This window comes from Schistocerca nitens, chromosome 8 (genome assembly GCF_023898315.1).
Source record: "Schistocerca nitens isolate TAMUIC-IGC-003100 chromosome 8, iqSchNite1.1, whole genome shotgun sequence".
NCBI lineage: Eukaryota > Metazoa > Arthropoda > Insecta > Orthoptera > Acrididae > Schistocerca > Schistocerca nitens.
The window spans coordinates 86,478,702-86,496,181 of record NC_064621.1 but is presented as its reverse complement, the minus strand read 5'-3'; positions in this window follow the sequence as shown (position 1 = coordinate 86,496,181).

Genomic DNA, 17,480 nt, shown 5'->3' with positions numbered 1-17,480 from the left:
GTGGATGACGTGTACAGCTACAGCTGCCCATGCAGCTTCAACACGATACCACAGTTTATCAAGAGTAGTGGCTGGCGTATTGTGACGAGCCAGTTGCTCGGCCACCATTGACCAGACATTTTCAGTTGGTGAGAGATCTGAAGAATGTCGCGAAACACAGATGCCATCATCATTATGCTGTAAACAGAACCTGGATTCATCCGAAAAAATGACGTTTTGCCATTCGTGCACCCAGGGTCGTCTTTGAGTACACCATCGCAGGCGCTCCTGTCTGTGATGCAGCGTCAAGGGTAACCACAGCCATGGTCTCCGAGCTGATAGTCCATGCTGCTGCAAACGTCGTTGAACTGTTCGTGCAGATGGTTGTTGTCTTGCAAACACCCCCATCTGTTGACTCAGGGATCGAAACGTGGCTGCACAATCCGTTACAGCCATGCGGATAAGGTGCCTGTCATCTCGACTGCTAGTGACACGAGGCCGTTGGGATCCAGCATGGCGTTCCGTATTACCCCCCTGAACCCACCGATTCCATATTCTGCTAACAGTCACTGGATCTCGACCAACGCGAGCAGCAATGTCGCGATACGATAAACCACTATCGCGATAGGCTACAATCCGACCTTTATCAAAGTCGGAAACGTGATGGTACGCATTTCTTCTGCTTACACGTGGCATCACAACAACGTTTCACCAGGCAACGCCGGTCAACTGCTGTTAGTGTATTTGAAATCGGTTGGAAACTTTCCTCATGTCAGCACGTTGTAGGTGTCACCACCGGCGCCAATCTTGTGTGAATTCTCTGAAAAGATAATCATTTGCATATCACAGCATCTTCTTCCTGTCGGTTAAATTTCACGTCTGTAGCACGTCATCTACGTGGTGTAGCATTTTTAATGGCCAGTAGTGTAATTTTTTTATTTTATTTATTTTTGATACCGATATATCACTAGTTTCGGCAGCTGCCCATAATCTGATGTGTCAAAATTAAAGAACATTTGCTGTCACAGTCCACATCATCAGTATTCTGCTCAAGGGTAGGACTTCACATGTATCTCTCCATGCAGTCCTGTCATTTGCTACCCTCTTTGTTTTCTCAAACTTGTTTCCTATCCTTATCCACCATTTGCTATATTCTGTGTCCTCCTTTTCTTCTCTAGTTACCGCTCCTTCCATAGCATCCATCAGTAGATAACCTCTTCTCATGCAATGTCCAAATCAACTATGTTTCCTCTTCCTGATTACTTTTAAAATTTCTCTTTATTCCCTCACTTTTGTCAACATCTCCTTATTTCTCACTTTGTCTACCCATTTTATCCCTTCCATCTTCATGCAGATCCACACATCGAATACTTCTTCCTCTTTCCCAGTGTCTATTTCTCAGCTCCCTCCAACACCCCATTCCATATAAAGCACTTTGCCAGTCTCTTCGTCAGTTCCCTGTCCATGAACCAACATACAGGATCAGGGCGTTTCCGTAACAGCGTGCAAAAATGTAACAAGACATAGAGTATGCTTCGCTGACCAATTTGAGGTGGGGAACCTGGACTCGAACAAGCCAGCTTAAGGATGTGTAGAATTAAAGTTGCCTGCCGCTTTTTCTAACATTACTGTTTTCTAGCTTATTTAAAACTAACATGTGTACAAGTTTACATGTACTGTGCTGTTTATTTACATCTACTTTCTTTATTACCTGCAAGGAAACAAGGAAGACGATCCTTATTTCTGGGAAGTTATGATGTAGGTTTTGTTTACTTTACTTGTCCATAAGGAGGCTCTGTTGTATCATAATTACATTGTCCCCTTGGCTGTTCGTGAGAGGCTGAAGATACAACATGACGGTGCACCGACTCACTTCAGTGTGATGTCCGCAACCGTCTCAATATTGTTTATCCTGGTCGGTGGATTGGAAGGGGAGGTTCTATTCCATGGCCTGCTGACCTGCATCAACGTGAGGTGACGTTGCTTGAATCCCCATGATTATTTCCTATGGGGATATATAAAGTCACTTTCATATCAGGCCTCAGTGAATTTGGAGATGGAATTATTTACAGAATTGTAGCTGCCTGTGATGTGATTCAAAACACACAAGGGATATGTGTCAGGGTGCGTCAGAATGTTATTTGCCGATGTCATGCTTGCAATGAGGCTGATGGCCTTCAGTTTCAGCACATTTTGTAAGATATGGTACAAATGGCACTTTCATTGCGTCAGTGACGGTATTTGCAGTTAACTGTAACTTACGTAAATAAAAAAGTACACAGTAATGTGATTTTACTCCTATTATCTCGTTACGCTGGCTTCTCCGACCCAATGTTCTGTACCTCAGATGGTTCAGTGGAGCATCCTCCATGTCCTGTTAAATTTTTGCATGGCCTCACGGAAACACACTGTAGAAGCCGGCTCTTCTTATTACATGACAGATTAGCAATTGCTATACGCGTTTTCGCGTCCTCATTGTATCTCATGTGTTCCGTAATTATATTTCGCAGATACCTAAATGCACTAACTTGTTCTATACTTTCTTGTCCTCAGTTTATAGTTGTTCTTACTTTTTTGGCGCTTGTCACTATATAATTTCTGTTTCTCTTATTAATTTTCATTTCGAATTTCTCACAGGTCTTACGTAATTTTTTTTAACATTCCCATCATAGTTATTTCGCCTTCTGCAGTGACACCGTATCATGTGCAGATCGAACACATTCCTTCTTCCTACCACCAACCCCACACTCCTCTACATCTACATCTACATATATACTCTGCTAGGCACCCAACGGTGTGTGGTGGAGGGCACAATTCGCGCCAATGTCATATTTCCCCCCCTCTGTTCCACTCGCGGATCGCGCGAGGAAAACACGACTGTCAGTACGAGCTCTCATTTCCTTTATCTTTGAATGGTGATCATTGCGCGATTTGAAAGTTGGTGGTAACGCTATCGGGATGGCTAAATGTACCAGTCCCGAGTCTTGCCGCTCTTCTTTGGACCTTCTCAATCTCTTGAATCAGACCCAACTGGTAAGGGTCCCATACAGACGAACAATATTCTAACACTGGACGAACTAACGTATTATAAGCTAATTCTTTTGTTAAATGACTGCATCGCTCCTCCTCTATGTTTCAATCATTTCGGAATAACTTGCTCCAAACACACACACACACACACACACACACACACACACACACACACACACACACACACATACACAGACACACACACACACACACATACATACACAGACACACACACACACACACACACACACACACACACACACACAGTAAGGAACATGTGCAGATCGAATACATTCTATCTTCCTACCACCAACCCACACTCCTCTACATCTACATCTACATATATACTCCGCTAGGCACCAAACGGTGTATATATATACAGGGTGCTGCAAAAAGGTACGGCCAAACTTTCAGGAAACATTCCGCACACACAAATAGAGAACATATGTTATGTGGACATGTGTCCGGAAACGCTTACTTTCCATGTTACAGCTCATTTTTTTACTTATCCTCAAATCGCATTAATCATGGAATGGAAACACAAAGTAACAGAACGTACCAGCGTGACTTCAAACACTTTGTTACGGGAAATGTTCAAAATGTCCTCCGTTAGCGAGGATACATGCATCCACCCTCCGTCGCATGGAATCCCTGATGCGCTGATGCAGCCCTGGAGAATGGTGTATTGTATCACAGCCGTCCACAATACGAGCACGAAGAGTCTCTATATTTGGTACCTGAGTTGCGTATACAAGAGCTTCCAAATGCCCCCATAAATGAAAGTCAAGAGTGTTGAGGTCAGGAGAGCGTGGAGGCCATGGAATTAGTCCGCCTCTACCAATCCATCGGTCACCGAATCTGTTGTTGAGAAGCGTACGAACACTTCGACTGAAATATGCAGGAGCTCCATCGTGCATGAACCACATGTTGTGTCGTACTTGTAAAGGCACATGTTCTAGCAGCACAGGTAGAGTATCCCGTATGAAATCATGATAACGTGCTCCATTGAGCGTAGGTGGAAAACTAAAATGAGCTCTAACATGGAAATTAAGCGTTACCGGACACATGTCCACATAACATCTTTTCTTTATTTGTGTGTGAGGAATGTTTCCTGAAAGTTTGGCCGTACCTTTTTGTAGCACCCTTTATATATCCCTCCACTGGTAAGCGGTGCTTGTGTATTGTAGAGTTGCACCATGTTAACTGTGAAATTATGCATTAATACACTTGTCACATAATAAGAAATCAAGTAATCATCACATAATGTTACTATGGATTCCACAGTCATGAATTACTACAAATTGTCAAAAATCAAACAAGAAACAATTGAAACTCAGTCAACTGCTATCATCAACATATATCTTTTATAGGACAGTAGCACACACTTCAGTCGTGATAATTACATTGAATCCAGTTACGAACGCTTAATGCTTCTGAAAAAATTCTGCCAAATATAATAAACTTATTTTGAAACTTACTGAATTAATCTGAATTTTATTGGCAATAGTTCGTGGATACATAGCTCAGTTGCAGAGATTGTGAGAAGATATACATTTGAATGACTGTCACGACATTCGACACTAGATATAAAGAGCACATCAGAGCATTTAAATACGTTATAAATCAATCAACATTTGCGGACCATCTAAAAACAAGAACACCATAGACCAAGCAATATTAAAAAAGATATGAATATCATAAAAATCAATAAAGACAGAAACTTCCTCCCTTTCCAAAAAAAAAATCCACATACAACTAGCATTAACACAAAATAAACTGTTGCTCAATGACCAAATAAATATTTGAAACCGGACCCCATACAAAATAATTTATGAAATTTCATGAGAAACAAAAGAGCCTTTTCCATGCTTCACCCCCTCCCACTCCCCCAAAACCTCTCTCGCACTCACAATTTCACTGCTCTTCTCGCTCTTCACCTTATTCCCTAACTCACACTACATCCCACTGCTATACACTTATGTCCACTCATCATGGTTTCTCCCTCCCCTACAAAACAAAAAAAACAAAAAAAAATCCTTCCATCGCTATTCCTTCCCTACTCTTACACAGTATATAAATACACAAAAACATAATTTAATGGAATTACACACAGACAATAACCTAATAAAAAAAGTTGTAGGCCAAAGACAAAGTAGTGGAAAGGTTATGTTGGCAACAGTAAAAAACACAAATCACAACGCCTACTTACCAGTACAAAAACAAACAGAATACAGTGGTGTGTATGAAAGTGTGTTGTGAGAGACGCAAGAAATGCTCATCATTGCAGAAAAATTAGAAATTTGATCAAAATTATCAGGGTCTAACGCAGAAACACAACGACGTGCTAGCAGACGGCATTCCCCGATGTAAGCGAAAAATCAACGTAAAATCACAGTAAGTACAAATCAACTTATTCTTAACAAACTGTTTTTTGATCTAAAAGCAAATCAAAATGTAAATAACTTAATTACAAACCACTGATAATTATTCACCTCAATAAAGCGAAACGCGTCTGGTGAAAAAATCCCGCATTTTTGCAGTTGCAACGACAGAACAGAAATACCCAATTAAAAATTTATGACTACCCCTACAAGTAGCAGTGGACTGTCACCAAGACTCTCCCCGCATAGGACTATTACTGCGCATAGTTATCCAGGGTCTCCTCACGTTTCTGGGTAACGATGAACTTGTGGCAATTGTCGGTTATGCTGATAACCTGTTAGTCATAGTATCAGAATATTCCAGAGCAGTTATGGACCGAAAACGCATTGATAAATCGCTCATACATGTTTGTAACGTGTCGATTATAAAGGAAAAGCAGCTGCCACTATGATGACTGATTTATTTCTAAGGGCAGTTTGTCACTGAAAAGATAAGCACCCTCCAAACAACACACCTGAAGAATAAAATACGATAACCTGATATCTATGGATTTACTATAAGGAGAGGTTGTCAGTCAAAACTTATGTCATCGATGTATATGAAAAGGAAAACAGTATTATGTATATGATTCACACTGGCCACTCGAAACTTAAAGATTTTTCTTTGTGCGCTGTACAACCAAGAGATTCTAGCGGCCGTCGCCCTGCTTTGGGCCAGCCTGTGGGCGCATCTGCTCCGGCAGCTGTGTCCAGATGCAGCACTATTGAAGACACAGGAGGGAGTGATTCCCTGTCACACGCGGCCTTACAGAAGAGCTTTGGTGAAAGCATTTCTGTGAATTCTATCTTACTGATGTATGAGTCATTGAAAGTGTTGCGTAAAAATAGCTGCGTTAATGACAAAACTTAAACAATTGCTGGTCAAGTACGTAAAGTGCGAGAGTTCCGTAAATAGTTCGACAAGGAGTGGTACTAAATGTAGATCACAACAAAACTACCAAAAGGCTACATGAAGTCCTACCAAACTTTGAAGGTCCTTGTGAGATGAAGAGTTGGCATCCATTCAATGTTGCGAAACGCTCAGTCAGTGGCCGTGACCCACATCCAGACTACTTGTCCAAGTGGACAGGTTTTTGCAAGAGAATTGCACATAAGGTGGCGTTGGAGTTCCACAGCAAACAGCATTTTGACACAGCGATCGTGGTGTGACTACTGACACGTAAAGTGACTCCAACATGAACTAAAAACCTATACGACAATTTTCGCCTAAGCGGACTGTATGAAATGATTAGTAGGGCTGTTGATAAAATTTCGATAAATTGGTGTTTCTCACGAAAATATCGGAATAAGTCGCAGATATTTCTTCATCGATACATCGATAACTCGATACCAAAATGTCAATATCGAGTGCAACTGTAGTAGAACATAATTTTACGTTCACGGTGTGAAGGAGTCCTACTAATTTTTGAGCTTCCTCCACGTCTAGTCTTCCTCTTTGACTGTGTGAAGTAAGTATAGATGGTTCAAAAGGAGAAATGCAATTGCACTGGAGGGTGACGGTGTGAACGGAATAACAAGATTTCCGATGTGAAGAAATAGCAGACCAGTTGCGCTAAAAATCAGTTTTTATCACAAGTAGCGTAATATTTCTTTACATCACTATTCTTCGAAAACAACTGCTGAAAACTACGAACAAAAGTCTAAATAAGAACATTGGCCTTGCGGCAAGTGGAGACTTGTGAAGGAGAATACTGACGTAATCGTCGCTCGGCGCTACCGACAGAAACTGCAACGTTTTAGCTGCACCACGCAATTTTGCTACATCAATGTGAAAAACCTTTATTTCTACGTGTAGCCAATGACAGATTAAGTGAGTAAGGTGTGAGAGGTTGACTGGTACGAAATATTGCATGACAGTGGAGCATATACACAGTTGTTAATTAGAAACACACCAGTCGACCAATAAAATATTGTAATACCAAATAAGTGTTTTCTTCCAATTCTTGCTCTAAGAGGGATAGGCAGACTGCTAGTTTGTTAATGTACATAATATCTAATTATAAATCAATACTTAAATATACAATTCTAAAACCGGCAGCATATATACAATGTCCAGCCGATATTTTTATAGGCCGGTATGTCGACTTTTCTCCTTCGATATATCGATACTCCTATTAGATGTAAAGATGTACGATTACGACACATTTTAAAATATCGAAATATTTTTAAAAATATTAACAGTTCTACTGGTAAGTGTCCCAATAAATACATATGTAGTCTTCGGAAGGATGTTTGCGATCGGCTGCCGAAGCAGATCAGCTCAAATTGCAGTCCAGAATCGACCGCTATAACAAGACCGCGAGCAACAAAGCAGCATCATTTACTGACTTTGACTGAATGATAACATCTTACATCAAGTGAAATACTAGAACCGTCGGGGCGCAGTGTTCACCTTATAAAAAGTGAGAAATGATTTTATACTTTTAAGTTTGACTTTAATATTACTTCCCGCCAGACATAGTATACAATCAGCCTGACGTATCCTCCCATATGGAAGCCTGATTTACTGTCAGTCATAAATAACTAATCACAACGTTAGTGAAAAATTCTAAATAAAACTATATTCGCCGAAGCTCTGACTTCAAAAACAACAAGTAGAAAAGAGAAATTCGGTTTAGTTAGAGTCAGAAGGCTAACATTAATCATGACATCAGTTGCAATTAGAAACGTAGCCGCCTTAACTCTAACCTCAACAACTACTGCATGGGAGGGAAAGCAAAACTGTGAAGCACCCATTTAAAATTTTTCAATTTTACGTTTCCTCGAACCGCTAGGAATTAGGACCACGAAACAAACAGTGTGTTGAAATTTAAAAAAGAAGTTCCTTACCAAGTTCCTTTTACAGCCTGTTGAAGTAAAAAGCTTTATGACACTGACTGCATATAATTTGGAAAATTTGCATCACAGTTCAACATTATAAACCCAAATATTGAAAATAAACGGTGCTGTTTCTGCGCTCACTGTAGTGGCGATTTTGGATGGGGACCAGCTCGGGATTCTCGAGTTAAGAACTCTTTAAAAGTAATTTGTAAGGAGCATTAATGGTTTCTCGCAAGTGTTAATTTTGCTATCATGTCATTAAATTCAAATGGAGCAGGAACAGTTCTTCATTGGACAGGATTCACCTCGTGGATCTTGCTACTGGTAATGTTCGTGTTTTTTTTTTTTCTCCGTTGCGAAGAACGAGCCACTTTCGACAAGTCAACGTTGGTTCGAAATATGTGACTGTTATTTTCGGTAATTTTGTCAATGCCTGCGACAGTGCGTGTGAGCGTATGTGTGGGCATGTTGCGCTGCTGACCTAGCCTAATACGAGCTGAATAATCACAACGAATACAGTTTGTCCTTATGAAACCACAGTGTTAGAAAATTCATATGTCTTCCATGTTTTACTGCAAGAGTACGTTTCCTTTCGTGAGTAAATGTGTCATGTTCATCAACGTGCATACCAGCACGCCAACCTGCGTCCTGTGGCCACTAACTTCAAGAACCATGTAAGAAAAACGTACTAGGAAACAGCCAAAGAAATTCAATCCCTCAACGGTCCATCTGAAGTCCGGTAATTAGATATCGGTTGTGGAATTTTTCTTGATGATAGAAACCAGGACTAGGTTCATTTAAGATTTATGGGACTGAAATTGTCTTGGCGTTCAGGGACAGGCAGAGAATGTTACATTCGGTGCTTATTCAATAGGAAAGTCGTGCCTAAGGAAAGTCACCAAAGAGGAGACTGCCGGTATTTTTGGGGTTGGCAATGGTAGTAGGCAGCTTTCAATATGTCACAGTGGTTAGGTGGCGCAGACATCTGCAGTGTCGTCAAACAAGTCTGAGATACGAAAGACGAAGCAGCGCATTATCTCTCTGAAGAACCAGCTATCGCAAAAGAGATGCGGAGGCACTGGGGCTCGGTCACAGAAGTATCACAATCGAAAAGAGTGTAAAAAAAAAAAAACGTGGATCAGTTTTGACACAATTCACGCCAGTCAGAACATAGGAAATAACTACTAAAATAAAAAAAAAACTTTTTTTAATTTAACATGTTTTTAAAACAGAGTAAAACGTATAAAGTAATATCTCCTAGCTCCATACAGGTTCCTAACACCGTAAAGATAGATAGTCCTAAAAATATATGTTTGGTAATTTTCAACAGCTGTGGCAATACCTGTAAAATTTAAAGGTAATACGAGGAGTGCATGCATGACAATTGATGCATGGATAGTTCACGTACACTGAAGAGCTAAAGAAACTGCTAAACCATACTAAACCGAGCGAGGTGGCGCAGTGGTAAGACACTGGACTCGCTTTCGGGAGGACGACGGTTCAATCCCGCGTCCGGCCATCCTGATTTACGTTTACCGTGATTTCCCTAAATCACTCCAGGCAAATGCCGGGATGGGTCCTCTGAAAGGGCACGGCCGACTTCCTTCCCCATCCTTCCCTAATCCGATGAGACCGATGACCACGCTGTCTGGTCTCCTTCCCCAAAACCAACCAACCAAACCATACTAATATCACGTAGGACCCCCTCGATCACGCACAAATGCCGCAACACGACGTGGCATTGACTCCACTAATGTCTGAGGTTCTCCTGGAGGGAACTGACACCATGAATCCTACACGGCTGTCAATAAATCCGTAAGAGTATAAGGGGGTCGAAGTGTCTTCTGAACAGCACGTTGCAAGGCATCCCAGATATGCTCCATAATGTTCATGTCTGGGGAGTTTGGTGGCTACTGAAAGTGTTTAAACTCAAACGACTGTTCCTGGAGGCACTGTGTAGCAATTCAGGACGTGCGGGGTGTCGCATTGTCCTGCCGGAATAGCCCAAGTCCGCCGAAATGCACAATGGACCTGAATGGATGCAGGTGACCAGACATGATGCTTACGTTCGTGTCACCTGTCAGAGAAGTATCTAGACGCATCAGGGGTCTCACGTCACTCCAGTTGCACACGTTCCCACCATTGCAGAGCCTCCACCAGCTTGAACAGTCCCCTGGTGACACGCATGGTCGATGTATTCATGAAATTGTCTCCATACCCGTACACGTCCATCCGCTCGATACAATTTGAAACGAGACTCGTCCGACGAGGCAACATGTTTACAGTCATCAACAGTCCAATGTCGGCGTTGACGGCCCCAGGCGAGGGGTAAAGCTTTGTGTTATGCAGTCATCAACGGTTCGCACGCTGACACTTGTTGATTGCCCACCATTGGAATATGCAGCAATTTGCAAAAGGCTTGCACTTCTGTCACGTTTAAAGATTCTCTTCAGTCGTCGTTGATTCCGTTCTTGCACGATCTTTTTCCGGTCGCAGGGATGTCGGAGATTTGATGTTTTACCAGATTCCTGATATTTGCGGTATAGTCGTGAAATAGTCATACGAAAATCCCTTACGCACCGATTATAACACCACGTTAAAACTCACTTAAATCTTGATTACCTGCCATTGTAGCAGCAGTAACCGATCTAACAACTGCGCCAGACACTTGTGGTCTTGTACAGACTTTGTAGATCGCAGCGCCGTATTCTGCCTGTTCACATATCTCTGTATTTGAATACGCATGCCTTTTCTAGTTGCTTTCGCTCTTCATTGGAAGTCACTAATAGTTTTATTGTTCTGAAAATGATATAAAATGTGCTGTGAATTCTCTCGAGACAGATAATTTGTAAATTCCTTGCTATTAGATATTGCATGCGTTCCACATTTTTGTTTTACAATTTACAGGTATTGTCATAGCTATCAAAAACTTGCAAGCGCAAATTTTTGGATTACCTGTATGGGGTTACGAACCTGTATCGAGCTAGGAAAATTTATTTCATACTTTTTATTCTATTTTAGAAATGTTTTGCGTTAAAAAGTATTTTATTTAAAATAATTATTTCCGGCTTTTTACTCTTGTATGCGTAAATTTTTTCAACGGATTCAAACATTTTGATGCAATTAAAACAGGGACATGAGGCAAATTTCAGGTTTTGTTCCATGACCTATGTCGAAAGTTTCAAGTCTTTAGCTCATCGCAAAATGTAGTCTGTGTCGTAATCTACCCCAGATATTTACTAGGGATACTGCTGTTATGAAGATCTTATCTTCACCTTTATTACGACATGTTATGATACGACAACAGTTTTTCTTCTCATCTCCTCTAAAAACTCTACAAATTTACACCTTAAAGGAGATATGTATGTATGTATATATTCTTGATGGATTTGACGCTGGATTTCTCTTAGACCAACGTTCACATATCTTTTGACTGCTTCATGTGCAACAAGTTGATATTACATTCCGATCTGCAAAACACAATACCATCTCGAAGCTGGTAATGTCCACATTCCTGGACAAATAGTTGCATTATTATTGATTATGTTTACATTAAAGTTTCTGCTGACTAAATTCTTTTTAACCGAGTTAGTTGACATGTATCTCATTTATGGGAGATACGATGCAACAGTCGAGCAGGATAGGGAGCAGCTTTGAAGATTGTGTCACATTTGAAAGACTTTATGGTTGAATTCATGAAACAGAATCCATTAGACCACACTGGTCCACTGAAGTACCGGAAGGTACAATACCCTTACCATAAATGTGTGGGCAGGTATCGTTTGTGACCACATAATTTGGTTGTATCCTCTGTCTAACATGCTCGTTGGAGGAATTCCCACTACTTTCTTGTTGAGGTACTACCACAAATGTTGGAGAATATCCCACTTGCAGTCAGGCAGCTGTTGTGGGTCCAGCATGACCGGGCCCTCAATCGTCTGGATTTCTTTAGGAGGAAACAAAACGTCCAATGTATAAGACATTGACAGACACTCAAGAAGAGTTGATGCGTGTTTGGTTGAAGCACCAAACGTAACTCCAGAACACCTGGATGTTTTGAGACCGTTGGACAATCGTCACCATGCAGATGCTAGTTGTGCAATGATGTAACAATGGACAATAGTTTCGTAGACACCTCTAAAACAGTGTTCAACACACGGAATTTTGAACACCTTCAGTCAACATCACTGGCTTCAAAATCTTCAAGAACCCCTAAAATTCTATATATATACATACAGTCTCACACTACATCTGTATATATAGCACTTTTAGGCTCTGTAGCTGTAAGGTATTTACGAGAAGTCGTGCATGACAGTAGACGGGAAAGGCTGCTCCAGGAAACAAATTCAAGGTCACTGACAATATAAGACATCTGTGGTATCACATTACATGTTATGAAATAGCCCTCGTTATCTTCAAGGTCACCTACACACCCATAGCCCCAGGGACTCCCCATCCTTCCCAAACACCTTGGGCATTTGTGTGGGGTACAACAATGATACCTCAGATCACGTGGCTACCCCACATGGTCTTCACTTGCAATGTTATCAATTTTACATATACCCATATCTCCATCCTATGTATGTAAATACTATGTCACCAATTACCACAATGCATTATTTAACAAATTATGCAAACATCTTGAGTTAAGAACAATAGCATGACATTTAAACAAATAACATCGCTACTCTCTCTTAAACTATCTCTGCAATGCATTATCTCGAGGGGCCTATAGTCCCAAGCCCCAAGACATACAGACCTACTATCCACTTCCACACACTACCCTTGAGGTAACTCTGGTGGATTCACCTCTGCACATCACGCTGGATCATACATGGCTAGGTCTACCCTGAAAAATAACGTAGGTAAAATGCTGGTAGATCCACCACATACAATACCCTGCACCTAATGCTGGTGGATCCACCCTGTACAATACATCACACTTATTACTAATGGATCTATTTCTGGATGCTAACCTGGACATAATGGTAGTTTATTCATCTCCAGATGTCACCCCAGTTCATACATGGATGGATCCACTTCCAAACACTATTCCTAACGAAACCCAGACAATGGGGCCCCAGCAAGAAACTGACCCACAAAATAGTGTAACTGAGCTATGTCTACTTACAACAGGATAAAGTCAATTTCTCAAACTTTATTATTATTATTTCTACCTGTCGCACAGATTTGTAGATTTAGATTAGAAGTGTAAGGCTTTGAAACCTATAGTTGGACTTAATTTATGTTAGTAACAATAAGAGATATCATCATTGTTAGGTGTTCACAGAGTGATGTTTTTGTAAGATCCAGGAGGCATAAAGTTGCATTTAAGATATCTAAAGTCAGGAATTATGTGTGTGTTTTAGCATATATACGAACTACAGAGTTAACATTGCGTGTTGGAGATGTTTTTTCTTGAGTTATTATTAGGAGGAACAAGTAATCTCGTAGAATCCTTCTGACTTGGTGGAGGGATCCGAATCACTGTTGGAAACTAAAATAATTTGATAGGGTACACAATACAAACATAAATATTCTCGTATATTTGCGCACAGAATATGGATAAAAATATGAAAATATGAGTAAAAATATGAAAAAACGGTAAAAATACAGATTCGAAGTGAGAATACAGGATATTCTGCATTTCTTACAGAGGGGGTAAATGAAATTTGTAGAGTAAGCACTAGATATGTAGGAGATGAAGGAATCACATGTGCACTTATAAATCAAACATCGGAATTTGGAGTAGGGATTTTAATGTAACACCTAGATACATACAGGGCTAAACAAGACATTCTAGAGACACAGTGTCAAGATGGGTCTGCTGTATTTCCCTACATATGAGCGATACTGCACCAGCACAGGCATATCCAGGGAAGTACTGGAAGCAATTTAAAGAAAATATAACTAACCTGTCGGTACTTCATATAAAATGGAATTGGATGACGTTAAAATGCATGTTCGAATGGATCAAAGGTCTGGGCTACTGCATCAGCTTTGCGATTATGTAATATTTGCTGGGACGTTGCGTATTGCTTTGTGTGATATTTCAGATGTGAGGGGTCGAGAAGGTAGTTTTTTTGAATGGTTGATGTTGCATTAGAGATACACATTCACAGATCCGAAAATCGTTTCTTTTGGGACACCTAAATCATATCACATGTTCCTGCTCAATCATAGCCCTGTGTGGTAAGATGGCGTTCTAGTATTGCCTCATTATAGATTTCGTATCTGAGGTGGTGATGATATCTGCAATAGCCAGCTAGCACCTGCACCGACATATTATAAAGTACATGAAAAGTCTAAGTTACACACATTTGATTACATTGCTCTGGTGGATGACTAGCTTTTCGTTGCAAGTAAATTACATTTCAAAATCAATATGGAATGCATATGCCATGAAGTCTATAGTTTTTAGTGGAATATATATTACTGATGAGAGGAGGTACTAGGCACAATAATACTAGCTCAAAAACATAGTTCTCTCACTATATGACACCCTTCTCCTCTAGCATTCATGTACAATAGCAACAGCTCCACCTTCCCATAGATAATGTCACAGGCAATTATCAACAACCAAAGCATTTGCTGATGGTAGGCGTTCTGGTCATATTTTTATGCTACAATCATTCCACTCACGGGAATATATATGGATGTATAGTGCTCTAACTGAAACAACTTCTACAGAAATGTGAATTACATGGCTGCCATTGCAACACTTTGGCAATTGGTCACTAATTCCTGTTTGGTGTTACAACCATCGAGAGAATGATACATTTCCAGTATTTTTCACTTAGCTGCGCTAGGATGCTAAATAACTGTCATGGTACATTATAAGCTTCACATAATTATCACAAAATTTCATCTATAATTGTTAGCTGCAGCATTAGTGGCATTATGCGTAATGGAGAGGTTTACTGTTGCAAAAATCGGTAGGGAGTGTGCTGCAGGCTTTATAACAGTTACTTCCACATACATAAATGATGCTTAGGACTTGAGGAACGTAATGGATACTAGAAATTAAGCTGTAACAAACTCCAGAAAACATAGGTAAAGTGACCAGTCACGCATCAACTGGAAACTTTTCTTTCGTTAGGCAGTTGATTGGTTGCAAAATCTCGTGATACCTGCTCTCCAGAAACGATATATATAAAAGAAAATGCAGCTTTCAGATTAAATGACAAGTGCAGAAAGCATTACTTTCTAAGTTGTGAACTGCAGTCAACAGTAGATATTGTGGAAGGTAGAGAAGTGATAGTCCCATAGCCTAGCACAGTTTTCTGCAGTGGCTCATAGCAATTAATAGTCACATATCAGTCCAATCTGCATACCGGCGCAGCAAAAAGATATGGATCTGCCCCACGGTTTTTGTGGAAGGACATTCTTATTGTTGCAATATGATTATTGTGTGCAGCTCCGTATCATTAATTAACTGGTGTTGTGTGATAGGAGTCACATGTCAGAGGCAACTCATACACTTCAGTAACTTAATAGTGACTTGACACTGAAGCTAGCTGTATAGAATGGAGAAAAATATTTCATTCCACTGCCATACAAAACCTCTGTAACAAAACAGTTATAATTCGACGTGTAGAACCAGGTGCCAGAATAATTTTACAATTCTCATTTTGGTAACATAGCACTGCATCTAGTAATTTATTATTTTTTATATGAGAACTAGTAATGTTTCATTGCTTTACAGTAATAACATGGTCATTGATCATGATGTCACTGCAGGTTATGACTCTTAAAATTGGAACACTTATTGGCTTCACTAATTAAACCAAATTATGTGATTGGTAGGTTGGTGATGTCACCTTCACACATGTGTCAGAGCAGTTACTGCACTAACGATATAAACATTGCACATGAGAAATGGGAAATGAGGATTTAAAGGTAAATTTTGATCTGCAGTACTTTAAAACAGTTAATTTTATTATAGCAGATTGAAAGAACGAGGAATGTGAAGATGAGCATGGTTATGTATCGAGGTAGTTTACACATCGTTATAATTTGCGTGACTCATTCACCACACGTAACAGTACATGTCGCAGTATTATTGCGCTATTTGTAGTAAGCCTCCTGGAACAGTAGCAATGGTAAAATATCTGAGTTGGAAATGTTTGTCACTTGCATGATACGTATCAGGAAATGATTTCCATTTTCGAGTATGTTTTTTCGGTCTGTTAGACTCTGTCTACATCATATGCCAAAGTGCTTTGAAATTTTATATTAATTTAATGACGCATTTGGAACAGTAGTCATCCCTGCATACTGTTCAACTGTTTTTGGTAGAAAGTAGTTTCTATGGTTATGAGAACTTATTACAAAGTACGCACACACAAGATGATAAGTAAATAATACCTCAGAATAGAATTTGTAAGCTTACAACAACTCTACATTTATATCAGAAATTTTTGGCTCTGAACTTGTGGAGAATCGTTCCATTATGGATCACTTGTGCATAGGAAACGCCAATAAATAAAGTGACACAGTTGGGCAAAGTATTATTGGAGAACAATTAAAAATTTTATTATGCGCTTCAGCTTTCATAGGCAACAGGATTTGACAATACATTATAGTAATCAGTCTGGAAGGGGGGTGGGCGGTCACTTATTGGATGATTGTACACTGGTCACAGTTTACTACAGCATGCACAAACAATGCGCAATTTTAAATGGTTCTGTCACTATGGTCAATCTGTCATCACCAAATGCCCACTGCAAATTAACACTGCCAGTCTGCCAAAATATGTTTTTCGTACAGACAACTTATAGAAAAATTTCTGTGCCAGGAACTTTCCTGGCAGTTGTAGTTTGTTAATAAAGATTAATTTATGGAAATATTCTTGAGGATTAGAGAGCTACATAAGTAAAAATATCTTAGTGTTTAATACAGCTTGCATACCTTTTGCTGTTGGGTGTCACTTTGATGGGTAGCATCATAACTGTCTTATCAAGCCTCTGCTTGCAGCACTCAGAATCTGATATGCGACCGCAGGTGCCGCCGGGATGTGGTCACATGTGGGACTCAACCTCCCAATTTTTAGTTACTCTTTTAATGAAGTCCTTGTCTATCCTGTTCACATCGTATTCCTCAGGGGAAACTGCCTGTAGTGTGAATTTAGCGATATATCGTGATTGTATGCACATACTTCAGATTTTCAGTCATTATTTACAAGACTACAATCGTCAGTCTTGCAGTGAC